This window comes from Hyaena hyaena, unplaced genomic scaffold, assembly GCF_003009895.1.
Source record: "Hyaena hyaena isolate Hyena2069 unplaced genomic scaffold, ASM300989v1 scaffold_111, whole genome shotgun sequence".
Taxonomy (NCBI): domain Eukaryota; kingdom Metazoa; phylum Chordata; class Mammalia; order Carnivora; family Hyaenidae; genus Hyaena; species Hyaena hyaena.
Genome location: NW_024080743.1, coordinates 3702341 through 3721724, shown reverse-complemented (window position 1 = coordinate 3721724; position 19384 = coordinate 3702341). Strand labels below are relative to the sequence as shown.

Here is a 19384-nt window from a genome sequence, read left to right as displayed (position 1 = left end):
TCAATGAAAAAGGAACTCAGGAATGAGATCCTTAAATATAACGAAACACATTTTAAATATAAATATCATGTATTTCCTGAGTAATATCAGGTACAAATCTGAGCTCTCTATTCCAAATTCTGGTCTCAGAGAAAAAGGTCAGAGACGATTACAAACAAGGTGCTTCGTCTTATCAGGTCCATTTTTAAAACAGTGAGATCTTTTGAAACAATCACTTCAGTCTTTCTTTTTACCAGAGATTTCCATTGGTCCTCTTCTTGGTAATCCATTTATGTATGCACCCTTGTAATCTACTTTGCCTTTGTTTTTATCATGGGATTCTCAAAGAACTTTTCTAGGCCACATAGGACTAACAGAAGGGGAAATCAGAGAGTATGTTTATGGCTCCAGGAATTTTTTGTAGATTCAGAGAAGAACTTGGAATGACAAGACGAGAAATGCACACTATCCTCCCAGGCTTGAGGTCCTGAACAGTGACCAACAGGCACAAGTGGAAATGTCGACACTTCTGGAGAGAGGGAGATTGTTGTGTATTTTAGACAGCTTTAGGTTACATTGTATACGTTTCTTTGTAATTCGATTCAACAAGCATTTAATGACAATTTACCATGTGTCATCCACTATTCCAGATAATGCAGACAAAATAGAAGTAAAAAATACTCCCTGTCTTTGTGAAGCTTACAACCTGTTACTGTCAGAAGCTGGCCCTCTGGGAGTTTTATTTTTCATTTGGAAAAGTCAGATTTGGTGAAATATCATTTTTTTCTAGGAATGGTAGCAGAATTTTCCTGTATACAAAGTTTGAGGATAGAAGCAAATGTTTATATTGAAACTAAAATACTATGACTTGTATTTTTCCAAAAAGTAGATAATTTGAAAAACATCCACTTTATATATATACATACACACATACAAAAGGCATCAGAATTACTTAATTATAGACCAATAGTTTGTACAAAATATGGGTTGATAATGTGTTAATCAATTATTACAAGTGCGGGTATTAGAATGGCCAGTAAAACTAATTTATCTAATATGTACTGGCATAGTGCTAAAATTACAGACTGGAAATCCTGCCATGAATCAATGCAAGCTAAGGTTTGTGTTGTGTAAAGTGAAAATTCTTTACAACTTCTGGTCCCACAATTAAGTATATTAGTCTAATTGCTCAAAAGGGGTCAAACTAGACTTCTGAAATTTATAAGGGTTTTTTGTTGTTGTTGTTGTTCCTAAATGACTTTGGCTACGGTCTGTCTCCTTATGCACACACATATATATGTACATTTTTTATTTCTTTAAAATGTACTACTGTATTCATTGTTTTTCTCTGTAGACAATTTTTTTTAGTTGCAGGAGTTCATAGGTTCAATGGAAAAGCCTCCACTGTTAACTGCAGTTTTATACACTAGTAGAGCTTAATTCCAATATATATTTGAAAGCAGAACCTTATATGTTTAGTTTGGCCTGCTTACTATCTACTTACTGCTAGTATCAGTAATCACAGGGTCTAAAAAGCATGGCAATAAAAGACAGCAAATTTCTGCTTGCTTTATTCTGAACACTGCACTAGGTACTTAATTCTATTTATTTTATTTCATATAACAATGCTGTGATATAAAAAAGAAAGAATTAGCTTCATTAAACACATAGTCCAGCAGGCCAAGATCAGTGTCATAGTATACCCCATAGCATACCCCTAGTGAGTTGTTCAGTCAGGATTTGAACCCAGTATGATTCCTATATCTGTGCTTATTTCATTATCCTATTATTTAGGGCTCCCAATTATGAGGAGTAATAATAATACTTTTTTTTTTTTTTTTGCTTAGAAAACACCTTTGCTTCTCACCTTATGACTGGGAAATCCAAGATCAAGGTGTCAGTAGATTCAATGTCTGGTGAGAACCCTCTTCCTGGTCTCCAATCTGCCATTTTACTGCTATACCTTCACATGTAGGAAGAGAAATGTCATTTTTCAAGTGCTTATTATATACCAGATAATTCTAAACACTTTTCATGATTACATTATTTAGGCCACACCACATCATAGATACAATTATGATTCTTTTTCTTGGTAGATGAAGACACTTAGGGACAGTGACAGTGCCTTGGCCAGCACGTGGGCTTCAGAGCCTGCACTCTTACCCATTACACGATAAGTTAGTCCCTCGAGACTTAAAGAACGTATTTTACTTGGTGCCCATAGCCCGACCACAGCCGCTCAGTTCCCTTAGAGGGGCCCTTACATGTGGGGAGGAACCTGGGAAGGCAACACGAGACAGCGTTGCCCTGGAAGCCTGGGGCAGACGGGTCAGCGGTGTCACGTAAGGAAGAGGGTCACCCAACATGGAGACTGACCAGTGATTCTGATGGCCTCCTGTCTGCAAAGCTCTGCCCCAGAGATGTGGGGGGAGGGCCTGGCAACAGGGGAAAGGGCTGCATGCTGTGCTCAGGGCAGCTGAAGTTCAAAGCCAGAATGGTGCCGAGGCACAGGCTTGTTTGATGTTTCCCAGCAGTAAAGAGGAACATGAGCAGAGGGCAGGAATTTTCCAGAATGGGAATTTTTCGGGGGAGACACTGCAAAAGGGGACAAGGTTTGAAGGAGCTGCGCACTCTAGTTTGATGAAACGTGGACCATGGGTCCAGACTCTATAGGAGAGAGAAGAAAGTAAGCCTGGGAGTAAACAGAAAATGGGAGAATGACATTTTGTTTTTGTTTTTGTTTTTTTTACTGAAACCACAACTATTCAACCTCAGTTGGACAAGATGAATGTTATAGTGCATTTATTAGTTGATCAGATAAGAAGGGGCATCTAAGGCATCTAATAGGATATGTTTTCACTGTGGGTTGAATGTAATTGAAAATAGCAGATTGAGTGAGTTGGCAAAATCCCTGGGATTCAGGACACATCTGCATTTGGTTAGTGTGTAAATTGGTGTAGCTTTTCTGAGGTTGATTTATCAATATCTGCCTGTTAAAATTATGACAATATTTGATCCAGCAATTTCACTCCTATGAATTTGTCTTGTAAATATTTGCTGAAATTTTTATAAAAGTAAGTTCACAGAAATGTTTTTTTAAATTAAGTGTATTTAAGAACAAAACAAAAACTATGTTTTGTAGTTATATTAACTTAAATACACACTTATAAAAAATAAATACACACTCATATATAACTTTACTATTCCATTCAAAGTGTACCTTTGATCTTTTAATATAATTTTTGGGATGGGTATTTCTATTGAGTAGCTAACAGTTTTTATCTAAAGCACAAAAGATTATTCACTAATTCCTATGCCTCTTTTAGACTCAGAATAACTTGTTTTAAAAAATTATATAATATCTCTATTATTCTGAAACTGAGTCCATCTGTCAACTTGGTCTTTTTTAACCAAGGGGCACCCAAGTTTGATTTTTATATATAAAGTGATAGCCCTTTTCTCTTCTTTTATTTTTTTCCTTTTCCTTTTTTTCTCTTCTTTATGACATTATATATCTGTTTGCAGACCGAGAGCTCAAAATGGAAAATGTCTGAAAAATCCCTAATCAGCTTCTTCTTCTTTTTAAGTTTATTTCTTTATTTTGAGAGAGGGAGAGCAGAAGCAGGGGAAGGGCAGAGAGAGAGGGAAAGAGAATCTCAAGCAGGCTCCATGCCATCACCATAGAACCCCAAGAGGGGACTGATCCCACGAACTGTGAGATCATGACCTGAGCCAAAATCAAGAGTCGGTTGCTTGTTTATTTATTTATTTGAAGAGAGAGAGGGAGAGAGAGCACAAGCAGAAATAAGAAATGGAAATTAAGACCAGTTTTTCAAGTATTCTATAGAATCTAGAATATCACCATTTTGCCCCTGGTGAAAACATCCAAGGGAGGTTAAGTAATTTAGTTTTATCAGGATGTGAACAAGCCAATCTAACTTCTAAGACTGTGGTAGTTCTGCTATCTCATAATAATGTATATATTACAAGAATTGTTGATCATAATAAATAGCTGAAATAAATTGAGAATTTATTAGATCAGGTACTGTTTTACATACTTTCCCTCTACTTGTCAATAAACTCTAGTGAGCACTTTATTGATTTATGAGGTTATACATCTATGAATTCAGTCAAACTTGGCTATTAATTAAACACCCTTCAAGTTGGGTTTGTAAAAAATTAATTGACATTCATCCCTTTTTAAAGACAACAACAGGTGTTTGGCCTTGGACCAAGATGTTCTTTAAAAAAATCAGTAAATATTTAGATCTTGCTCAACTTCAAATTCTTTCAGAATTTGTGCTTTCAGAGCACTGAGAACATTGCAGCCAAAACAAGCAGTGACATTCTGTACACTTCTTGAGTGACATCATTGCATTTTATGTTTTGCAGCCTATAAATACCAAAATACCAATTTAAACATTTTTTAATTCTATTGGTTCTTTTGTTCCCATAAAATGCTCTCTTTTAATCTATTTTCAATAAGCACAGGTGTCAAACTTCTAAGTACCATCAATAAGAAGCAATTTTACCCTCTAGAGTAGAACTAAGTCCTTATTTATAGAAATAATGTTTTTGACTACAGTGGTTAAAAAAAATCTCCAATATAAATTATGTACTGGTAAAAAGAGATAACAGGATTATTTTAATAGTTGCCCCTTGTTAAACATAAGCTTCTGTCCTCCAAACGACAATTGACAGCTTCATTTTCAAATATTTTCTGTAATATCCATGGGCTAGCAACTGTGTTTATATATAATATAATCTATTAATTATATTATTAATTAATTAATAATTATTAATATAATTATATATTAATTAACATATATTAATGTTTATTTATTTATTTTAGAGAAAGAGAGAGAATCACAAGCAGACTCTGTACCATCAGCACAGAGCCCCACATGGGGCTCCATCCCATGAAGCTAAAATCAAGGGTTAGATGCTTAACTGACTGAGCTGCCCAGGTGCCCCTATATATTTTTATACCAGAATCATGGTATTTATGAGTGATGGTCATCTGGATTGCATAAAGAAGATGCACCTAAGCCTGTTTCTGGATCATGTGGTTTAGTTAAATCTCATTAGTTGGATTTTAAAATATGTTGATAGTTTCTTTCAGCACTTAGTCTTTGACATATGTAAATTTTCAATTTCAAATCAAATTCAGTGCTGACAATGTAAATATTTTATGTAATGGTGGAAAAAATCCAGAACTGGACTACAGATTTAAAAAATCAAAGTGCATATACAACAAAGCAGAAATATTGGGAGACAGATGAATTCCTAGTGTTTCAAAGCCATCAAACCTTATTCTGAATTGTATAACTTCTGTGAACCTCACAATTCACCAACAAGGTTAACTATTATTTATTGTAAAGAGACACAAAATTGTCAACAACTGAAATATGGGCATAAAGCAAATATAATACAGTTTTAAGCTTTTTCAAAATTATATAAAACATTTAAACTTTGTTATGTATTTATAATATAACAATTACATATAGTATATATAATACATAATTATATATCTTTATATGTGAACAGTGCACAAATTGTTAACTAGTATGGAGATCAGATGAAGTTTGTTTCTGAATAGTTGAGTAAATCACATTAGAGTATGATATATGGTTTAGAGCAGAATGAAAAAGCTATGGCCCACAGAGCACATCTGGCCTGACACCTGTTTTTGTAAATAAAGTTTTATTAGAACACAGCCATGCCATCCATTTTCCTAGTTAGTGTCTGTGGCTGCAATGTCAGAGTTGAGTAGTTAGGACATAGATCCTGTGGCCTGCAGAGCCTAAAATATTTCCTATCTGTCCCTTTACAGAAAAAAAGTTTGCTGGCCCCTGAATTCAATGAATGAGTCAGACTGTGAGTTGAATATTTCACCTGCTATCCTAGTAAGTGTTGTTTTTACCTACAATAATTCCCTCTTTTGGCTTTTGACTAATGATTTAAAAGAAAGCCAAAATAGTCTAAATGTCCACATTAGTCCATTCATATCATATTTACCTGTTGATTTTTTAATGACTTTGTTATAGATTTTATACACACACACACACACACACATACACACACACACACACACACATACTCATTTTCAAAACCTATGTCAAGTACTCGTGTCTCCTCGAAATCACGGTCTCAGATTTTTTTCAAGTCTGTAAGCTATACATTTGGTTTTCAACATTTTGAATCACACTTCCTTTGGCTATGAAATGAAATATATTTCATGGGAAGTTATATTATAGTTCTAAATGGCATTAAGACCTAGAGGGACATGAATAACCTTTCCTCTTTGCCCTGGAGTTTTGCGTTTAGTCCTTAATATATGAAGTATAAGTCACATTACTTAAGGAAACCTAAATAGAAAATCATGGTAGCTAATATTATTGAGACTTTATTATGTGCCAGGTGCTGCTAGATACTCTGTGTACATTCTCTCATATATTATCCACATAAGCCTGAGAAACAGGTTGGTGAGTTTCCCCATTTTACAAATGAGGAAACTAAGGCTCAATTAAGACACTTGCCCAAGATTACATAACCAGTAATCAACAGAGCCAAGATTCACACATAGAATGGTCAGATTACAAAGTCAGGGCCCTTAATCTTATTATTAAATAACAGGTGAGTATTTTTGTACTTTAATATACTTTCTTGTATCTTTTAACATGTTAATATAACAAAGCCAGAGAATATAATGGAATTGCCCAATAAATTAGCATCTTTGTTTCCTCTCATTGGCAAATGTCAATGGGAGAACTGTTCCTTGCTGTCATTCCTTCCTTCTCCCTGTCCATTCCCAAGATCCTAACCTGTATAATCTGAGACAAGCAGGGAACTCCTGCCTGCGGAGTCCTTGGCATCTCATCCTATTTTTAATCCTCAGCCCCTTGACACTCACCAGCTTCTAAAGGCCATTAAACAAGAAGAGTTGCTGCTTTTTCTATTGTGGAAATCACTAGCTGGAAGGTGACTTACTACAAATGGCCAGGGAAATCTGCCTGATGGAAAAAAGCAGTAGTGTTGAGCTTAAAGGCTGGCCCACTGACTACCAGAAGTTCTTGGTTAGTGAACTGTGTGGGTGCATGTAAACAATATCTGAGGGGTTGGGGAATTCTAGGTAATCTGGCTTCATGACTTCAAGTGTTACTTACAAAGATAGAAAGGCATTTAAAGATGTCTCTTATAGTGCACGTTTGGACAATGAATATTTAGGGATACCAAGATGGACAAAGTGTGTTTCCTGTGATGAATTTTCAATCCAGAGACTCAAAAGCAAACTGAATAAGACCCTCTCTTCTTTAGATCATTTACTTGGAAAATGGTACAATGGCTTCCTTACACCCAGCCAGTATAATGTCTCTTACATTTGTAAACTCTGGAGGGTCTTGTAACATAAAATCTATTCATGTAATTGTATTTGGGGAGGAAGTGGAGTAGCAACCCAAATGTCTGCATCATACTTAATGGATGAACAACACCAGAGGCATTCAGATCTAGAGAAACATAGTAAGAATGCCGATCACTACTGCTGTTTAACTACTATTGAACACCGTAGTAGAAATATTGGCTAACATAATTAAGCAAGAGAAAGAACGTCGAGGTAAAAAATTTGGAGAGGACAAGATAAAATGATCATGATTTGTAGAATAAATATAATTGTAAACCTAAAACCTCAAAGAGAATCACCAACAAAGTACAAAGAACAGGAGAATCTGGCAAGATGATCAGGTACAAGGAAAGGATCCTAAGTTAATGAGTAGCACTTAACAGCTATCTTGAAATAGTGTTACGCACCTATTGATAATTGTCTCTGGTAAGGAGTATGATTGTTTTATTTAGATTTTCTGATTGAAAAACAAAATATGTTATCATCCCAACTCTGAAAATTCTTTTGACGTCCATGTCTTCAAATTACCCAAAAGAATCTTCCTGAACCAATACAGAGAATAAGGTAAGCTAATTTAAAGCATTTTTTCCTAAGCACCCTACTATAAAACAAAACAAAAACAAAAAACAAACAAACAAAAAAACCTCAATGGAAGTTTTGGCAAGTTTATCATCTGTGGACCACCTCCATTTGTTTCTTCCCCTGCAATAGTGGTAGTCACACCGGAAGCTTGTCCACTTATGTGATTTGGGTCTTTTGAGCATTTTCCAAGGAAAGGCACCTTTCCAGGCAAGGTTGTTGTAGCTATTTCAATAATCATTGTGCATATGTCTCCTGTAATAATACTTAAAATCAGATGATGCTGACCCAGTTAGAGCTAAGGATTAAAGAAATCTGCTTAGAATTGAATTGAGTCCACTAGAGCAACTGCCAAGAGAAATGCATTCCGCAGAATGCCCTTCAGAGAACCTCTCATTAGCCAGGCTGCAAAGCTTTGGTTTCCTTTCCCTTGCTGTACAACTGCCTGGGTTTCATTTAAACATTGGTGTAATATGTGTTCATATATGTTCCTGGCATATTCAGTTTAGTCTTTCATTTTTCCTGGACACCATATTCAGTCTTATGCAGAACTCAGTCAAATTATCACTCTGCCCTAAACTTAAAGGCCATACAATTTTAATACAAATTGTATGTACTCTAGATACTTTCTTCGTATGATTTTTATATAACTTCCAATACATTAGAATTATGGAAAAGTTAAAGGATTGCCTTTTAAACTAGAACCAGTTTTTGACTTTCAGCCTTAAATTTGGAATACCAAAAACCAACAGCAAAGTCTATTTCTCTTCCCACCAACCAGAGGCCATAGAATCTGCACAGAAATATATCTGTGCTTTCCTGAACTGCTGCCGATTTTGTATTTATCCTATGCATTTGTTTCTACGTGGATTTGATGTTATCTGTGGCTAGTGTGTTTTGTCTATAATGTGTTCTTAATACATGTCCTATGTCAGATGCATTTATATCAGTATTATTTATTATAGGCTAAAAATTCTCAGAAGGGAGGATTTGTTTTTAATATTTTTATTTATTTTTGAGAGGGAGAGAAAGAGTGAGAGACAGACCATGAGTGGGAGAGGGGCAGAGAGAGAGGGAGACACAGAATCCAAAGCAGGCTCCTGGCTCTGAGTCATCAGCACAGAGCCCGACACAGGGCTTGAATTCATGAACCACAAGATCATGACCTGAGCTGAAGTCAAATGCCTAACTGACTGAACTATCCAGGTGCCCTTCAGAAGGGAGGATTTTTAACAGCCAGAGTCTTGAGCCTTGACTCTGCATTACACCCACCTGGGGTGGTTTGTTCATTCAAACATGGATGTTGCCCCTGAAGGTTCCGATTCAATAGTTGTGGGGTGGGCTTTACAAGCAATTCTGATGCACAGCTAAGAGTTGAGAGGCATTCTTTTTAATATTATGTTGAATTCTATCCACAGTACCCAGCATACTGACCCTCAAAAACTCTTTCTGTAATTGGTGAACTGGTTTGAGATGGAGCCTCACTTGAGGGGGTCACAGTCAGTCCTTGCATAAGTAAGTCCAGTGATTCTAAGGAAATTAAATGCTGAAAAGTCCACAGATGCACGTGACCTGTGTCCCCTGAGCCCACCAGATTATTGATTTAACTGGGACAGGCCCAACCTCTTTTATGATTAAAAAAGATTTTGTGGGGCACCTGGCTGGCTCAGTGGGTGGAGCATGCGGCTCTTGATCTCAGGGTTGTAAGTTTGAGTCCTAATTTAGGTATAGAGATTACTTTAGAAAACAATTTTAAAAAAAATTTTTTTGTGTAAAGATTCTAGTTGCTAACAATCTACAATTGCAGAAAGAATATGCTTCTGTTGTCATAAAACACTCTTTATTTTTATGGAGTTCTTCTCCTTGACTTAAAAATGGGGAAATAACCATCCATTCCAATAAGCAGTTCACACATAAGATCCCAGAGCTGAGTTTTATGATTCAGGAAGTTAAAATTCCTACAGGTCTGCAGGTGATGTAATGGAAGTCAGTGTTCTGTTTTCTTGGTATAAACCATTTCCACCCTTGGTGGCTCCTACAATGGCAATTAGTTTGTGGCAATCCTAAAGCTGCAAAATTCACTGGATTTAGATGATGGGGCCTGAAGGCCAAACCTGGTACCCTAGTGGAAGAAGGGCTTTTCTAATCTCCATGGTGCTTCACAAATGCTAGGTGTGTCAGAATCACCCAGAAAGCTTGTAAACACACAGATTACTAGACCTCACCTCCAGAGATTTTGATCAAGTGGCTCAGCCACAAAGCCTGGGAATCTGCATGTTTAACAGCCATGCGGGGTTGACTCTGATACAGGGCATGTGATACCTACAGAAAGATCGTGCTGGGTTGTTCTTTCTTTCTTTCTTTCTTTCTTTCTTTCTTTCTTTCTTTCTTTCTTTCTTTCCTTTCTTTCTTTCTCTTTCTTTCTTTCTTTCTTTCTTTCTTTCTTTTCTTTCCTTTCTTTCTCTTTCTTTCTTTCTTTCTTTCTTTCTTTCTTTCTTTCTTTCTTTCTTTCTTTCTTTCTTTCTTTCTTTCTTTCTTTCACTTCCAGTGTCTAAAAGAAACTAATGAAAGAGCTTAACAGCCTCAGCTATCATGGGAGTTTTCCCATACTAGGCATGTATTAAACTGTTTTTACAACCTGTTTTCTACAAGTATATTTATATGTCAAAGAACCTCTTCTGCCCCATGGGGATATTTATTCCTGGTTGAAATTCAGTCTTGGAACCAATGCTTTCAAACCCAATGAATTAAACTGTGTCACCAAAGTTACTGGGAGTGTTTTTACAAGTGCTACCCTTTAATCTGAGTGAAAATAAAATAGATACTCCACTAAAATAACTTCAAATACAACACCTGATCTAACCAAGAGAGGATACGGCTAAGAAATCTGACAACATAACAGGTCTCTGTAGTGGAAAGTAGTCAGTAAGCAGTGTTGCAAAACGGCTCAACTGAAATGGTGGTTCAGGTGGTGAGGCTGTTGTGGGCGGAGAGGAGAGATAAGAAGGACCTTTCTTACTGCTTTGGTACCACTGAGATCTTCCCTACTTTGGGCTGAGATCATGGGAGAAGCACCTGAGGTGAGTCCCTTCCCCTGTCTGCTCTTTTCTCACCATTTTCCTCTTGTCTCCCCTCCTCTCCCATTTTGGTTTCCCTTACTTTTCTCAGAGGTGTAGTGAAGTCCAAGTAGAGCCCTTTGAAGGGGGCTACTTGACCTTTGAAAAACATGGCGGTGATATGTTTACCTGCAGGCTGTCAGTCCGAGTCCTCATCTTCACTATTGAAAGGGCACAATAGTTTGTAAAACCAACCTATCTTTTCCTCCTTTTTGATGCTCACAGTGGTATTTAAAGTCTATCGTGAGGATTTCTGAAATGGGGAGGAAATAGGAATAGGAAATTACTATCCTGAAACTGATTTGGAACCTCAGACAAGCCACCAACATGTGGATGAGTCACCGAAAGGTCTGGGAGCTGTTTGCCATCTATCAGCGCAGAAAGAGGTAAGAATGGAGATCAGTGAAAAACAAATGACTCAGTTTTCCTTTTTAGAAAATGCTCTGTTCCAGTGGCCTGATTTCCCCATTTAAATGAAAAGGATAAAACCATGGCCAGCCAGTGGCCGGAGAGTTCAGAACAGCTTCCTTTATTGGTGTCAGTTGAAGAAGTGAGGTTTCCCGCTCACTAGTGCGCTGGTAACTTTTTGTAGAAGCTTATGGTATTATGTACCAGAAAGAGGAGATGGAAGTCAAAGGAAGATTCAACCATGTATTTATTTCCTGCTTTGTCAGAGACTCATGTGATTGGAAAGAATGAGAAGGCCTGTGTTTCCGTCCCAGCTTTTCTGTTTACACGCTATGTGACCTTGGCAGGACATGCAGCTTTTTTGAGAGTGTTTTCTCATCTGTGAAAAGAGAATAATATCTACACCACAGAGCAGTTGTGAAGGGCAAGTGAGTTAGTATACCTGAGTTAGTGCACATTTTTAACCCTAAAAAATGTAAAGTATCTTTGCTGCTCTGAAGGTATTTGGAGGGATGGCAATGATCACTGGGTCCAGAAATGAGGCAAGAGAGAGGGAGTGCACTATTGTTGCTTTGAGGGGAAATGGTGAATGTTTGAATGGACATCCCTATTATCACATTTCATCTGTATGAAGATGGGCCTTCATCATAAAAGCTCAATCATGACCATCAATGATTTCAAAATGTTAGGTAACAAATGCATCAACAGTAGATATTTCTGATTAAAGTAATAATAGCTATCGTTTACTTCTCCCTTTAGACTCAGCATAGTGATAAGCTCTTTTTCAGATGATCTCATTTAATCATAGCCGTGTGATGTAGGAATTCTCAACAGCCACTATCAACAACAACCCCATGCATTGTGTATTATATCCCATTTATCAGATAGTATATATCATATAGTATTATTATTCCCACCTTAACAATGATGAAACTCATCAAAATCAGACTGTTAAAAACTTTCTCAGACTCAGACACTTACTAAGCAGTGGAACAGAGTTTCAAACCTAAATGTGTCTAACTCAAAAGCTTGTGTCCTTAACCACCAAAACCTTGAAGAGAATAGAAGCCACACTGTTTTCCACTGAATTGGAACAGAAGTCCTGTCTTTGTGACAAGCTGACCTTTACTTAAGTTCCTGTTTTTAAAATTGGTGCATGATGATGAGAGTAGTATAAACACACACTCACGGGTACACACATGTGCTCACATGTACACACTTCCCTCCCTCACACCTGGCCCCTTTCAACCATAATTTGCTAAGGAGAAATTGCTATAACTGACTGATGAGATCAGAAAGGTTCTTACTCCCCCTGCCTTAGTACTGACTAGTTTTGTTTCCTTGAGTAAGGAACTTAAATTCTGAGCCTTGATTTCTTCTGTGAGTGGAAGTCCAAATGTTTTTCCAGCCCACCTCATTGGGTGAGGTTCAAATGACATGGTGCACATGAAAGTGATTATAGATACTAGAAAAAAGGGAGGGCTTTATTAAGAATCTCTTCCAGGGTTGGGACATGTGGGTGGTTCCGCTGGTTGAGCATCTGACTTTGGCTCAGGTCATGACCCCATGGTTTGTGACTTAGAGCCCCACATAGGGCTCTCTGCTGTTAGCACAGAGCCCACTTCATATCCCCTGTCCCCATCTCTCTCTACCCTCCCCTGCTTTCTTGCTCTCTCTCAAAAATAAATAAACATTAAAAAAAAAATCTCTTCCAGGGGCACCTGGGTGGCTCAGTCAGTTAAGCATCTGACTCTTGATTTCTTCTCAAGTCATGATCTCATGATTTGTGAGACCAGTGATCAAGCCCCATGTCCAGATCTGGGCTGCGTGGGATTCTCTCTCTCCTTTCTATCTGCCCCGGTCTGCCCACGTGCACTCTTTTCCTCTCTCACAAAATAAATAAATAAACATTTAAAAAGAAAGAAAGAAAGAATCTCTTCCACCAGAAAGAGGTCAGGAGGCAGTTTGGTAAGCAGTACATAAAAAGAAAAATAACCATTAATCCCTTCGCTGTAATAGTTACTCCTCTCATGATGTATTTGTTTATCTAAAGAAGTGTCTTTCAAAGCCTGATGTACCTACTCATGGCACACAACATTATTTTAAGAAGTATGTGAAAAATGTATTTTCATTGTTTTATGTTCTAAGGTACTCTAGAAAAATATCCAAAACCTGTGACTTCCCTGATGATTGTTGAGGACATTCAGCTAAGCATAAAAATTGAGTCAACTTAAAGTCAGCTGAGTATTATCAAGTATAGGTGTCCTATAGATCTGACAAACACGGCAAAAGTAGAAGGCAAGTAGGCAAGGGAATCAAGAGCAAAAATGCACTATTGGGACCTCATCAAGATTAAAAGCTTCTGCATGGCAAAAGAAACAATCAATAAAACTAATAGGCAACCAATGGAATGAGAAAAGATAGTTGCAAATGACATATCAGATAAAGGGCTAATATCCAAAATCTATAAGGAACTCACCAAACTCCACACCCAAAAAACAAATAATCCAGTGAAGAAATGGGCAGAAGACATGAACAGATGCTTCTCCAAAGAGGACATCCAGATGGCAAACAGACACATGAAACAATGCTCAGTGTCACTCATCATCCGGGAAATACAAATCAAAACCACATTGAGATACCACCTCACACCAGTCACAGTGGCTAAAATGAACAAATCAGGAGACTATAGATGCTGGCGAGGATGTGGAGAAATTGGCACCCTCCTACACTCTTGTTGGGAATGTAAACTGGTGCAGCCCCTCTGGAAAACAGTGTGGAGGTTCCTCAGGAAATTAACAATAGAACTCCCCTATGACCCAGCAATAGCACTGCTAGGAATTTACCCAAGGGATACAGGAGTGCTGATGCATAGGGTCTCTTGTACCCCAATGTTCATAGCAGCACTTTCAACAATAGCCAAATCATGGAAAGATCCTAAGTGTCCATCAACTGATGAATGGATCAAGAAGATGTGGTTTATCTATACAATGGAATACTACATGGCAATGAGAAACGATGAAATCTGGCCATGTATAGCAATGTAGATGGAACTCGAGGGTGTTATGCCAAATGAAATAAGTCAGGCAGAGAAGGACAGATACCATATGTTTTCACTCATAAGTGGAACAGGAGAAACTTAACAGAGGACCATGGGGGAGGGGAAGGGGAAAAAATAGTTGGAGGGAGGGAGAGAGGGAGGCAAACCAGGAGAGACTCTTGAATGCTGAGAACAACCTGAAGGCTGATGAGGGTGGGGGAGAAGGGAAGAGGGTGATGGGCCTGGAGGAGGGCACTTGGTATGAGCACTGGGTGTTATATGGAAACCAACTTGACAATATACTATGAAAGAAAAAAAAATAGAAGGCAAGTGCCTTTAGGAAACGCTGACAAATGCCTGCTCTGTTTGGAAACAGACAAATACTGAAGGAGTTTGCCGGGGTTCTCTCTGCTTGATCTCTGTTGACCTCCTCACATCTTTAACAGCAGTCATCATAACATGGACATCATAACATGGACACTGTCCCCAAAGCTCACCCCATGCCCAGATCCCCTGCTCTGGCCAAAGGCACTCACAAGGAAGGCAATTGGAGCCAACGGGCTGCTTTTTTCCTTCCCATAAGAAATATGCTTTTTTTTTTTTTTTTTTATTTCTAGGAGAGAGAGAGAGAGAGAGAGAGACAGCGTGAGCAGGGGAGGGTCAGAGAGAGAGAGATACAGACTCTGAAATAGGCTCCAGGCTCTGAGCTGGCAGTCAGCACAGAGCCCGACGCGGGGCTCGAACCCACAAACCGCGAGATCATGACCTAAGCTAAAGTCGGACGCTTAACCGACTAAGCCACCCAGGCGCCCCAAGAAATATGCTTTTTACCTGTGATACCCAGAGGATCCAAACCCCGGATGCCCCTTCTACACAGAGCACGTGTCTAGTTTAAAAATTTATTTTTGATAGCTCAAAAGTCCTGATCCAGCATTCTTTCTGAGAGAAAGACGTAAGTGCTCCAGGAAAGGTTTAGAACAGCCCTGCTGGGATTAATTCCTCAGTTTAGGCCCTGAGTGTCTGCCATTCTCTAGCTGCAATTTAGCTGTGAAAGGTTGAAAGCCAGTGATAACTATTTTACTGCAAGGTTTGTTTTGTCTTTGATGACAGGACATTCACTTAAGATGCTTCTCCAGGACTTGTTGAGAAACTAATATTCTCCTGATGTGGCCTCTTAAAAAAGCAACACAGTTTTCTTATTAAGGGACTTCAGTGGACCATATCCAATCTTTCCCCAAATATAGTCTAACTACTCAGACAGTGGTTAAAAGAAAAATAAAGAAGCATCATTTATTAAGAAAAAGAAATCTTCATGTATTTTCTCAAGGAGCTCCTGGCTTAATGCAGACATTTTCTCTCATCATTTTAATGCTTTGAAGTTTTATTTATTTATTGAGAGAGAGAGAGAGAGAGAGAATCCCAAGCAGGCTTTGCACCATCAGTGTAGAGCCCAATGTGGGGCTCAAACTCACACGAGGTCATAACCTGAGCCAAAATCAAGAGTTGGACGCTTAACCCAACTGAGCCCCCCAGGGGCTGCACCCCTCTCATTATTTTAATAGCAACATCTGGATTTTTAAAACATAGGGAGGTTTAGAGATTCACCAGCAGTCCACAGCTAAGGGGCAGATCTGTGGTCTGAGCCCAGTTCTACCTGGTTGCAAAGAACATGACCTTCCACTATTCCCCAGTACTCACACTCACATCTTTATTAAGTGATATTGAGGAGTAGCATTTTTTAAATAATTTAGTTTCATTCAGGAATGAAGAGAATCAGATTTGAAAGCTATGTGGATGGAAGGCTTGTGCCCGCACCATTCATGGGGGCTTCCAGGCTGGTCACTAAGGGGGACTGCTTGGACCCCAGCGATGGCATGGCTCTCAGTGTTGGCTAAGATGCTGGAGCAGCATTCCCACTGGGGCCGAGCCCCTGGGGAGTCCAGGGCAGGAACAAAGGCCGACACACCTCTTCCCCCTTCCTCCTAACCCTGCCCAAAGGCATAAGGAGAGAAGGAAGCAGAGCGCCCGGGCTGCTGTGAATCATTAAGGAGGGGAGTGCTAGGGCACTGTCTGAAGGGAGAGATTTCCCTCACCCAACAGAGGGGTTTTTTTCCCCTTTGACGAATTTAGCTGGAGGAATCTGACAACAAACCACAAGATTTCTTTGTTGGGCTGAGCAGGCAGGACCCGAGTGAAGTATTTTCCCACGCCGTTTCCGCCGCCTCGCAGAAAAGTGCCTGAGTGCTTTCCATTTTCCTTCTGGGTCCCCCAGGCCCCAGGCCAAGCAGTAACCAAAAAACTAAACTGCTTTTAGTCATCGTTGGGTTCTGCCACTTAGCGGGAGACTTGAAGTAAGCGCCTCCTGATCATGCGCCTATTTGCAAGGCTGGGCAGAAGGCAGGCTTGGCACCCAATGCTGAGAGTTATGCAGACACATGTGGTCCAGGCTGCAGAGATTTCCACCGCTAACCTCAAGATTGCGGATTCCCAAGGGCTTCCTTAGCACTGCGAAGAGGTACACACCTTCCATACTGGCACCAGGGCTATTGCTATGATTTATCATAGGAAATGGATCACCACAAAGAAGTTGTTCTGAATTAGCCCAGGTCCCTGAGTTTCAAAAATTATTTGAACTGGCACTGAAATGTCTCTTTCTCTCTGTTAAGTATGTCATTTAGTTGTGTTGCTTGCCTCTAGCTAGAGCCCTTTGGAATGCCTGACTCTTGAAGCCGAGTGAGTACACGGTGCCCTGAGATTGCAGAACAGCCAGCCTTGGCCCCGAGAATGAGGTTACTCAGGTGTTATCAGACGGGGCACCGCCAGCCACTCAAACCCTTCTCTAGCTCGGTGTGATAACAGCCCAGACTAATGGTCTGCTATGAAACACTCCCCTGCACCCCCCCACCCCAAACTCTGTTATCTGGCAAGTATTTTGCACTTAATACCCAGAAAATGTAAAATCTCTGGGCTCTGGTGTGTTTTCTGAATCTCAAGTCAGCAAAATGCTAAACAGCTTTTGAAGCAAGTATATACCACATGCTTGGAATAGCAGTTTGCCTCCTCACTTCTGGAAGAGGTTGACTTGGTCTTCTGCAAGAGCCGTGTTCTCCATGCTGGGGTATGTGGACCACACACCTTCCCTCCTACCTCCCCAAGTCCACAAAGACTTTCCAAAGGTACCAGGCAAGGTAGTCGACACAAAGAGATTTCTGGCCCTTCAATTTCCATATGAATAATTTCCCCAGGGTCATATGCCTTCGGAGGTGGGGGTGCCACTTGATGTGCATTGTGCATTCTAAGGAATGAGGAAAAAGCTGAACCAACTCCAGGGATCTGAGCGGGCTGATCTCCAGGAAAAAGAGAAGACCCCCAGGGGGCCTTGTGGGGGGCAGCACAGGTGGAGGGGGAGGATGAGATCCAGAAACTAAGACTTTGTCTTCCAAAGGACAGCAGACCCTTGAAAGGGACCAGTTCTCTTGGAGCAGAATTAACTGTAACTGGGAAAAGAATCTCCAGAAAACATTTCCATTGGTGCTGATTATTGGCTTAAACTTCTAAGCTGAACTGAATAACAAGAGTCTACCTGTGATTTGCCAGCTAATTAGATAAATATAATAGCCAGTGTGTGTTGGGGGTGGGGTGTCTGTGGTGGAAGGGGGATTGTCTATGAATAATTTGGCTTCTGAGATCTCTACACATTGTCTATAAATCACTCTCCCATTATATGCCCTCCCTATAAACTCGTGTGTTTGTTATGATTTATAATCCACAAAGTTTTTCCACGTTACCTCCCTTAGTCTCCTTATTCTTTTTATGCCACATCGAAGACAGGAGCCGCTAGGGTGAGCTCCCTCAACTCTCGCCTCAGCTTCCCGAGTGAATCTGCACCTGCACCTCCCTGGATCCCTCCCTGCGGTGTCCATGGAATGCAAAGTGCCCCTTCCCCTGCCCAAGGCTAATTCCACCTCCTCCCCTTCCTGGGGACCCCATCAATCATTCCCCACTAACTTCAGCATCTTTCTTTCAACTGGCTCTTTCCCACACACTCACATGGCCAAATCTCTCCTGTCTTCAGGGAAACTAAGACCCAGTTGACCCGATGTTGCCTCTAGCTACCGTCTCCATCATCTGCCTGCACAGTCAAGCTACGTGACAGCAGCTGCACTCTCCTGTCTCAGTCTTCAGCCCTCTGCTTCTGGTTTCTGCCTCCAGCTTTAAAGTCATCAATTCCAATGGCCTTTCTGCTACCCACTCTCCTTGAACCATTGGTACTGTAGAACAATTCCTCCTCCTTGAAACATCCGCTTTCCATGACTTCCAGGTCACCCCTCTTTCCAGACTTTTCCCCATCATCTCTAGCTCATCCGCCTCAGGCTCTTTCACTGAGTTCTCTTCCTTCACCTGCTCTTTAAAAAACTGTCACTATTAAAGTATGACATACATACAGAGAAGTGTACGAATCCTGACTTTACAGACCAATTTTTACCATCTGAACACACCCAAGTAACTGACACTCAGATCAAAAGAAAACCTGTTTCCAGCACCCCTAGAAGTACCCCTTGCACCCTCATAGAGCCACCCTGCCCTCTTAAAGAGTGGCCACCATCTTGACTTTGAACATTAGGGATATGTTTTGCCTGTGCTTGAACTTTATATAAATGTGGACTAAAATGCTTTGTGCCAGGTTTTTTTTGCTCAGCATCATGATGGAGAATTGTCCATAGTTTTGTAGGTGCAGTTTGTTCATGCTTACTGCTGTAGGAGCTTTGACGGAGAAAATACTCCACAGTTCATGTATCTGTTCTTCTGTGATGGGCATTTGGTGAGTATCTGCACTTTGCTATTAGAAGGTGTGCCGTG

The 19384-nt window shown here is 39.8% G+C and overlaps 1 pseudogene; it reads right to left on the bottom strand.

The window, feature by feature from the left end:
• Positions 1-216: 216 nt before the first annotated feature.
• Positions 217-11232, bottom strand: LOC120234560 (annotated as a pseudogene).
• Between the last annotated feature and the right edge of the window lie 8152 nt (positions 11233-19384).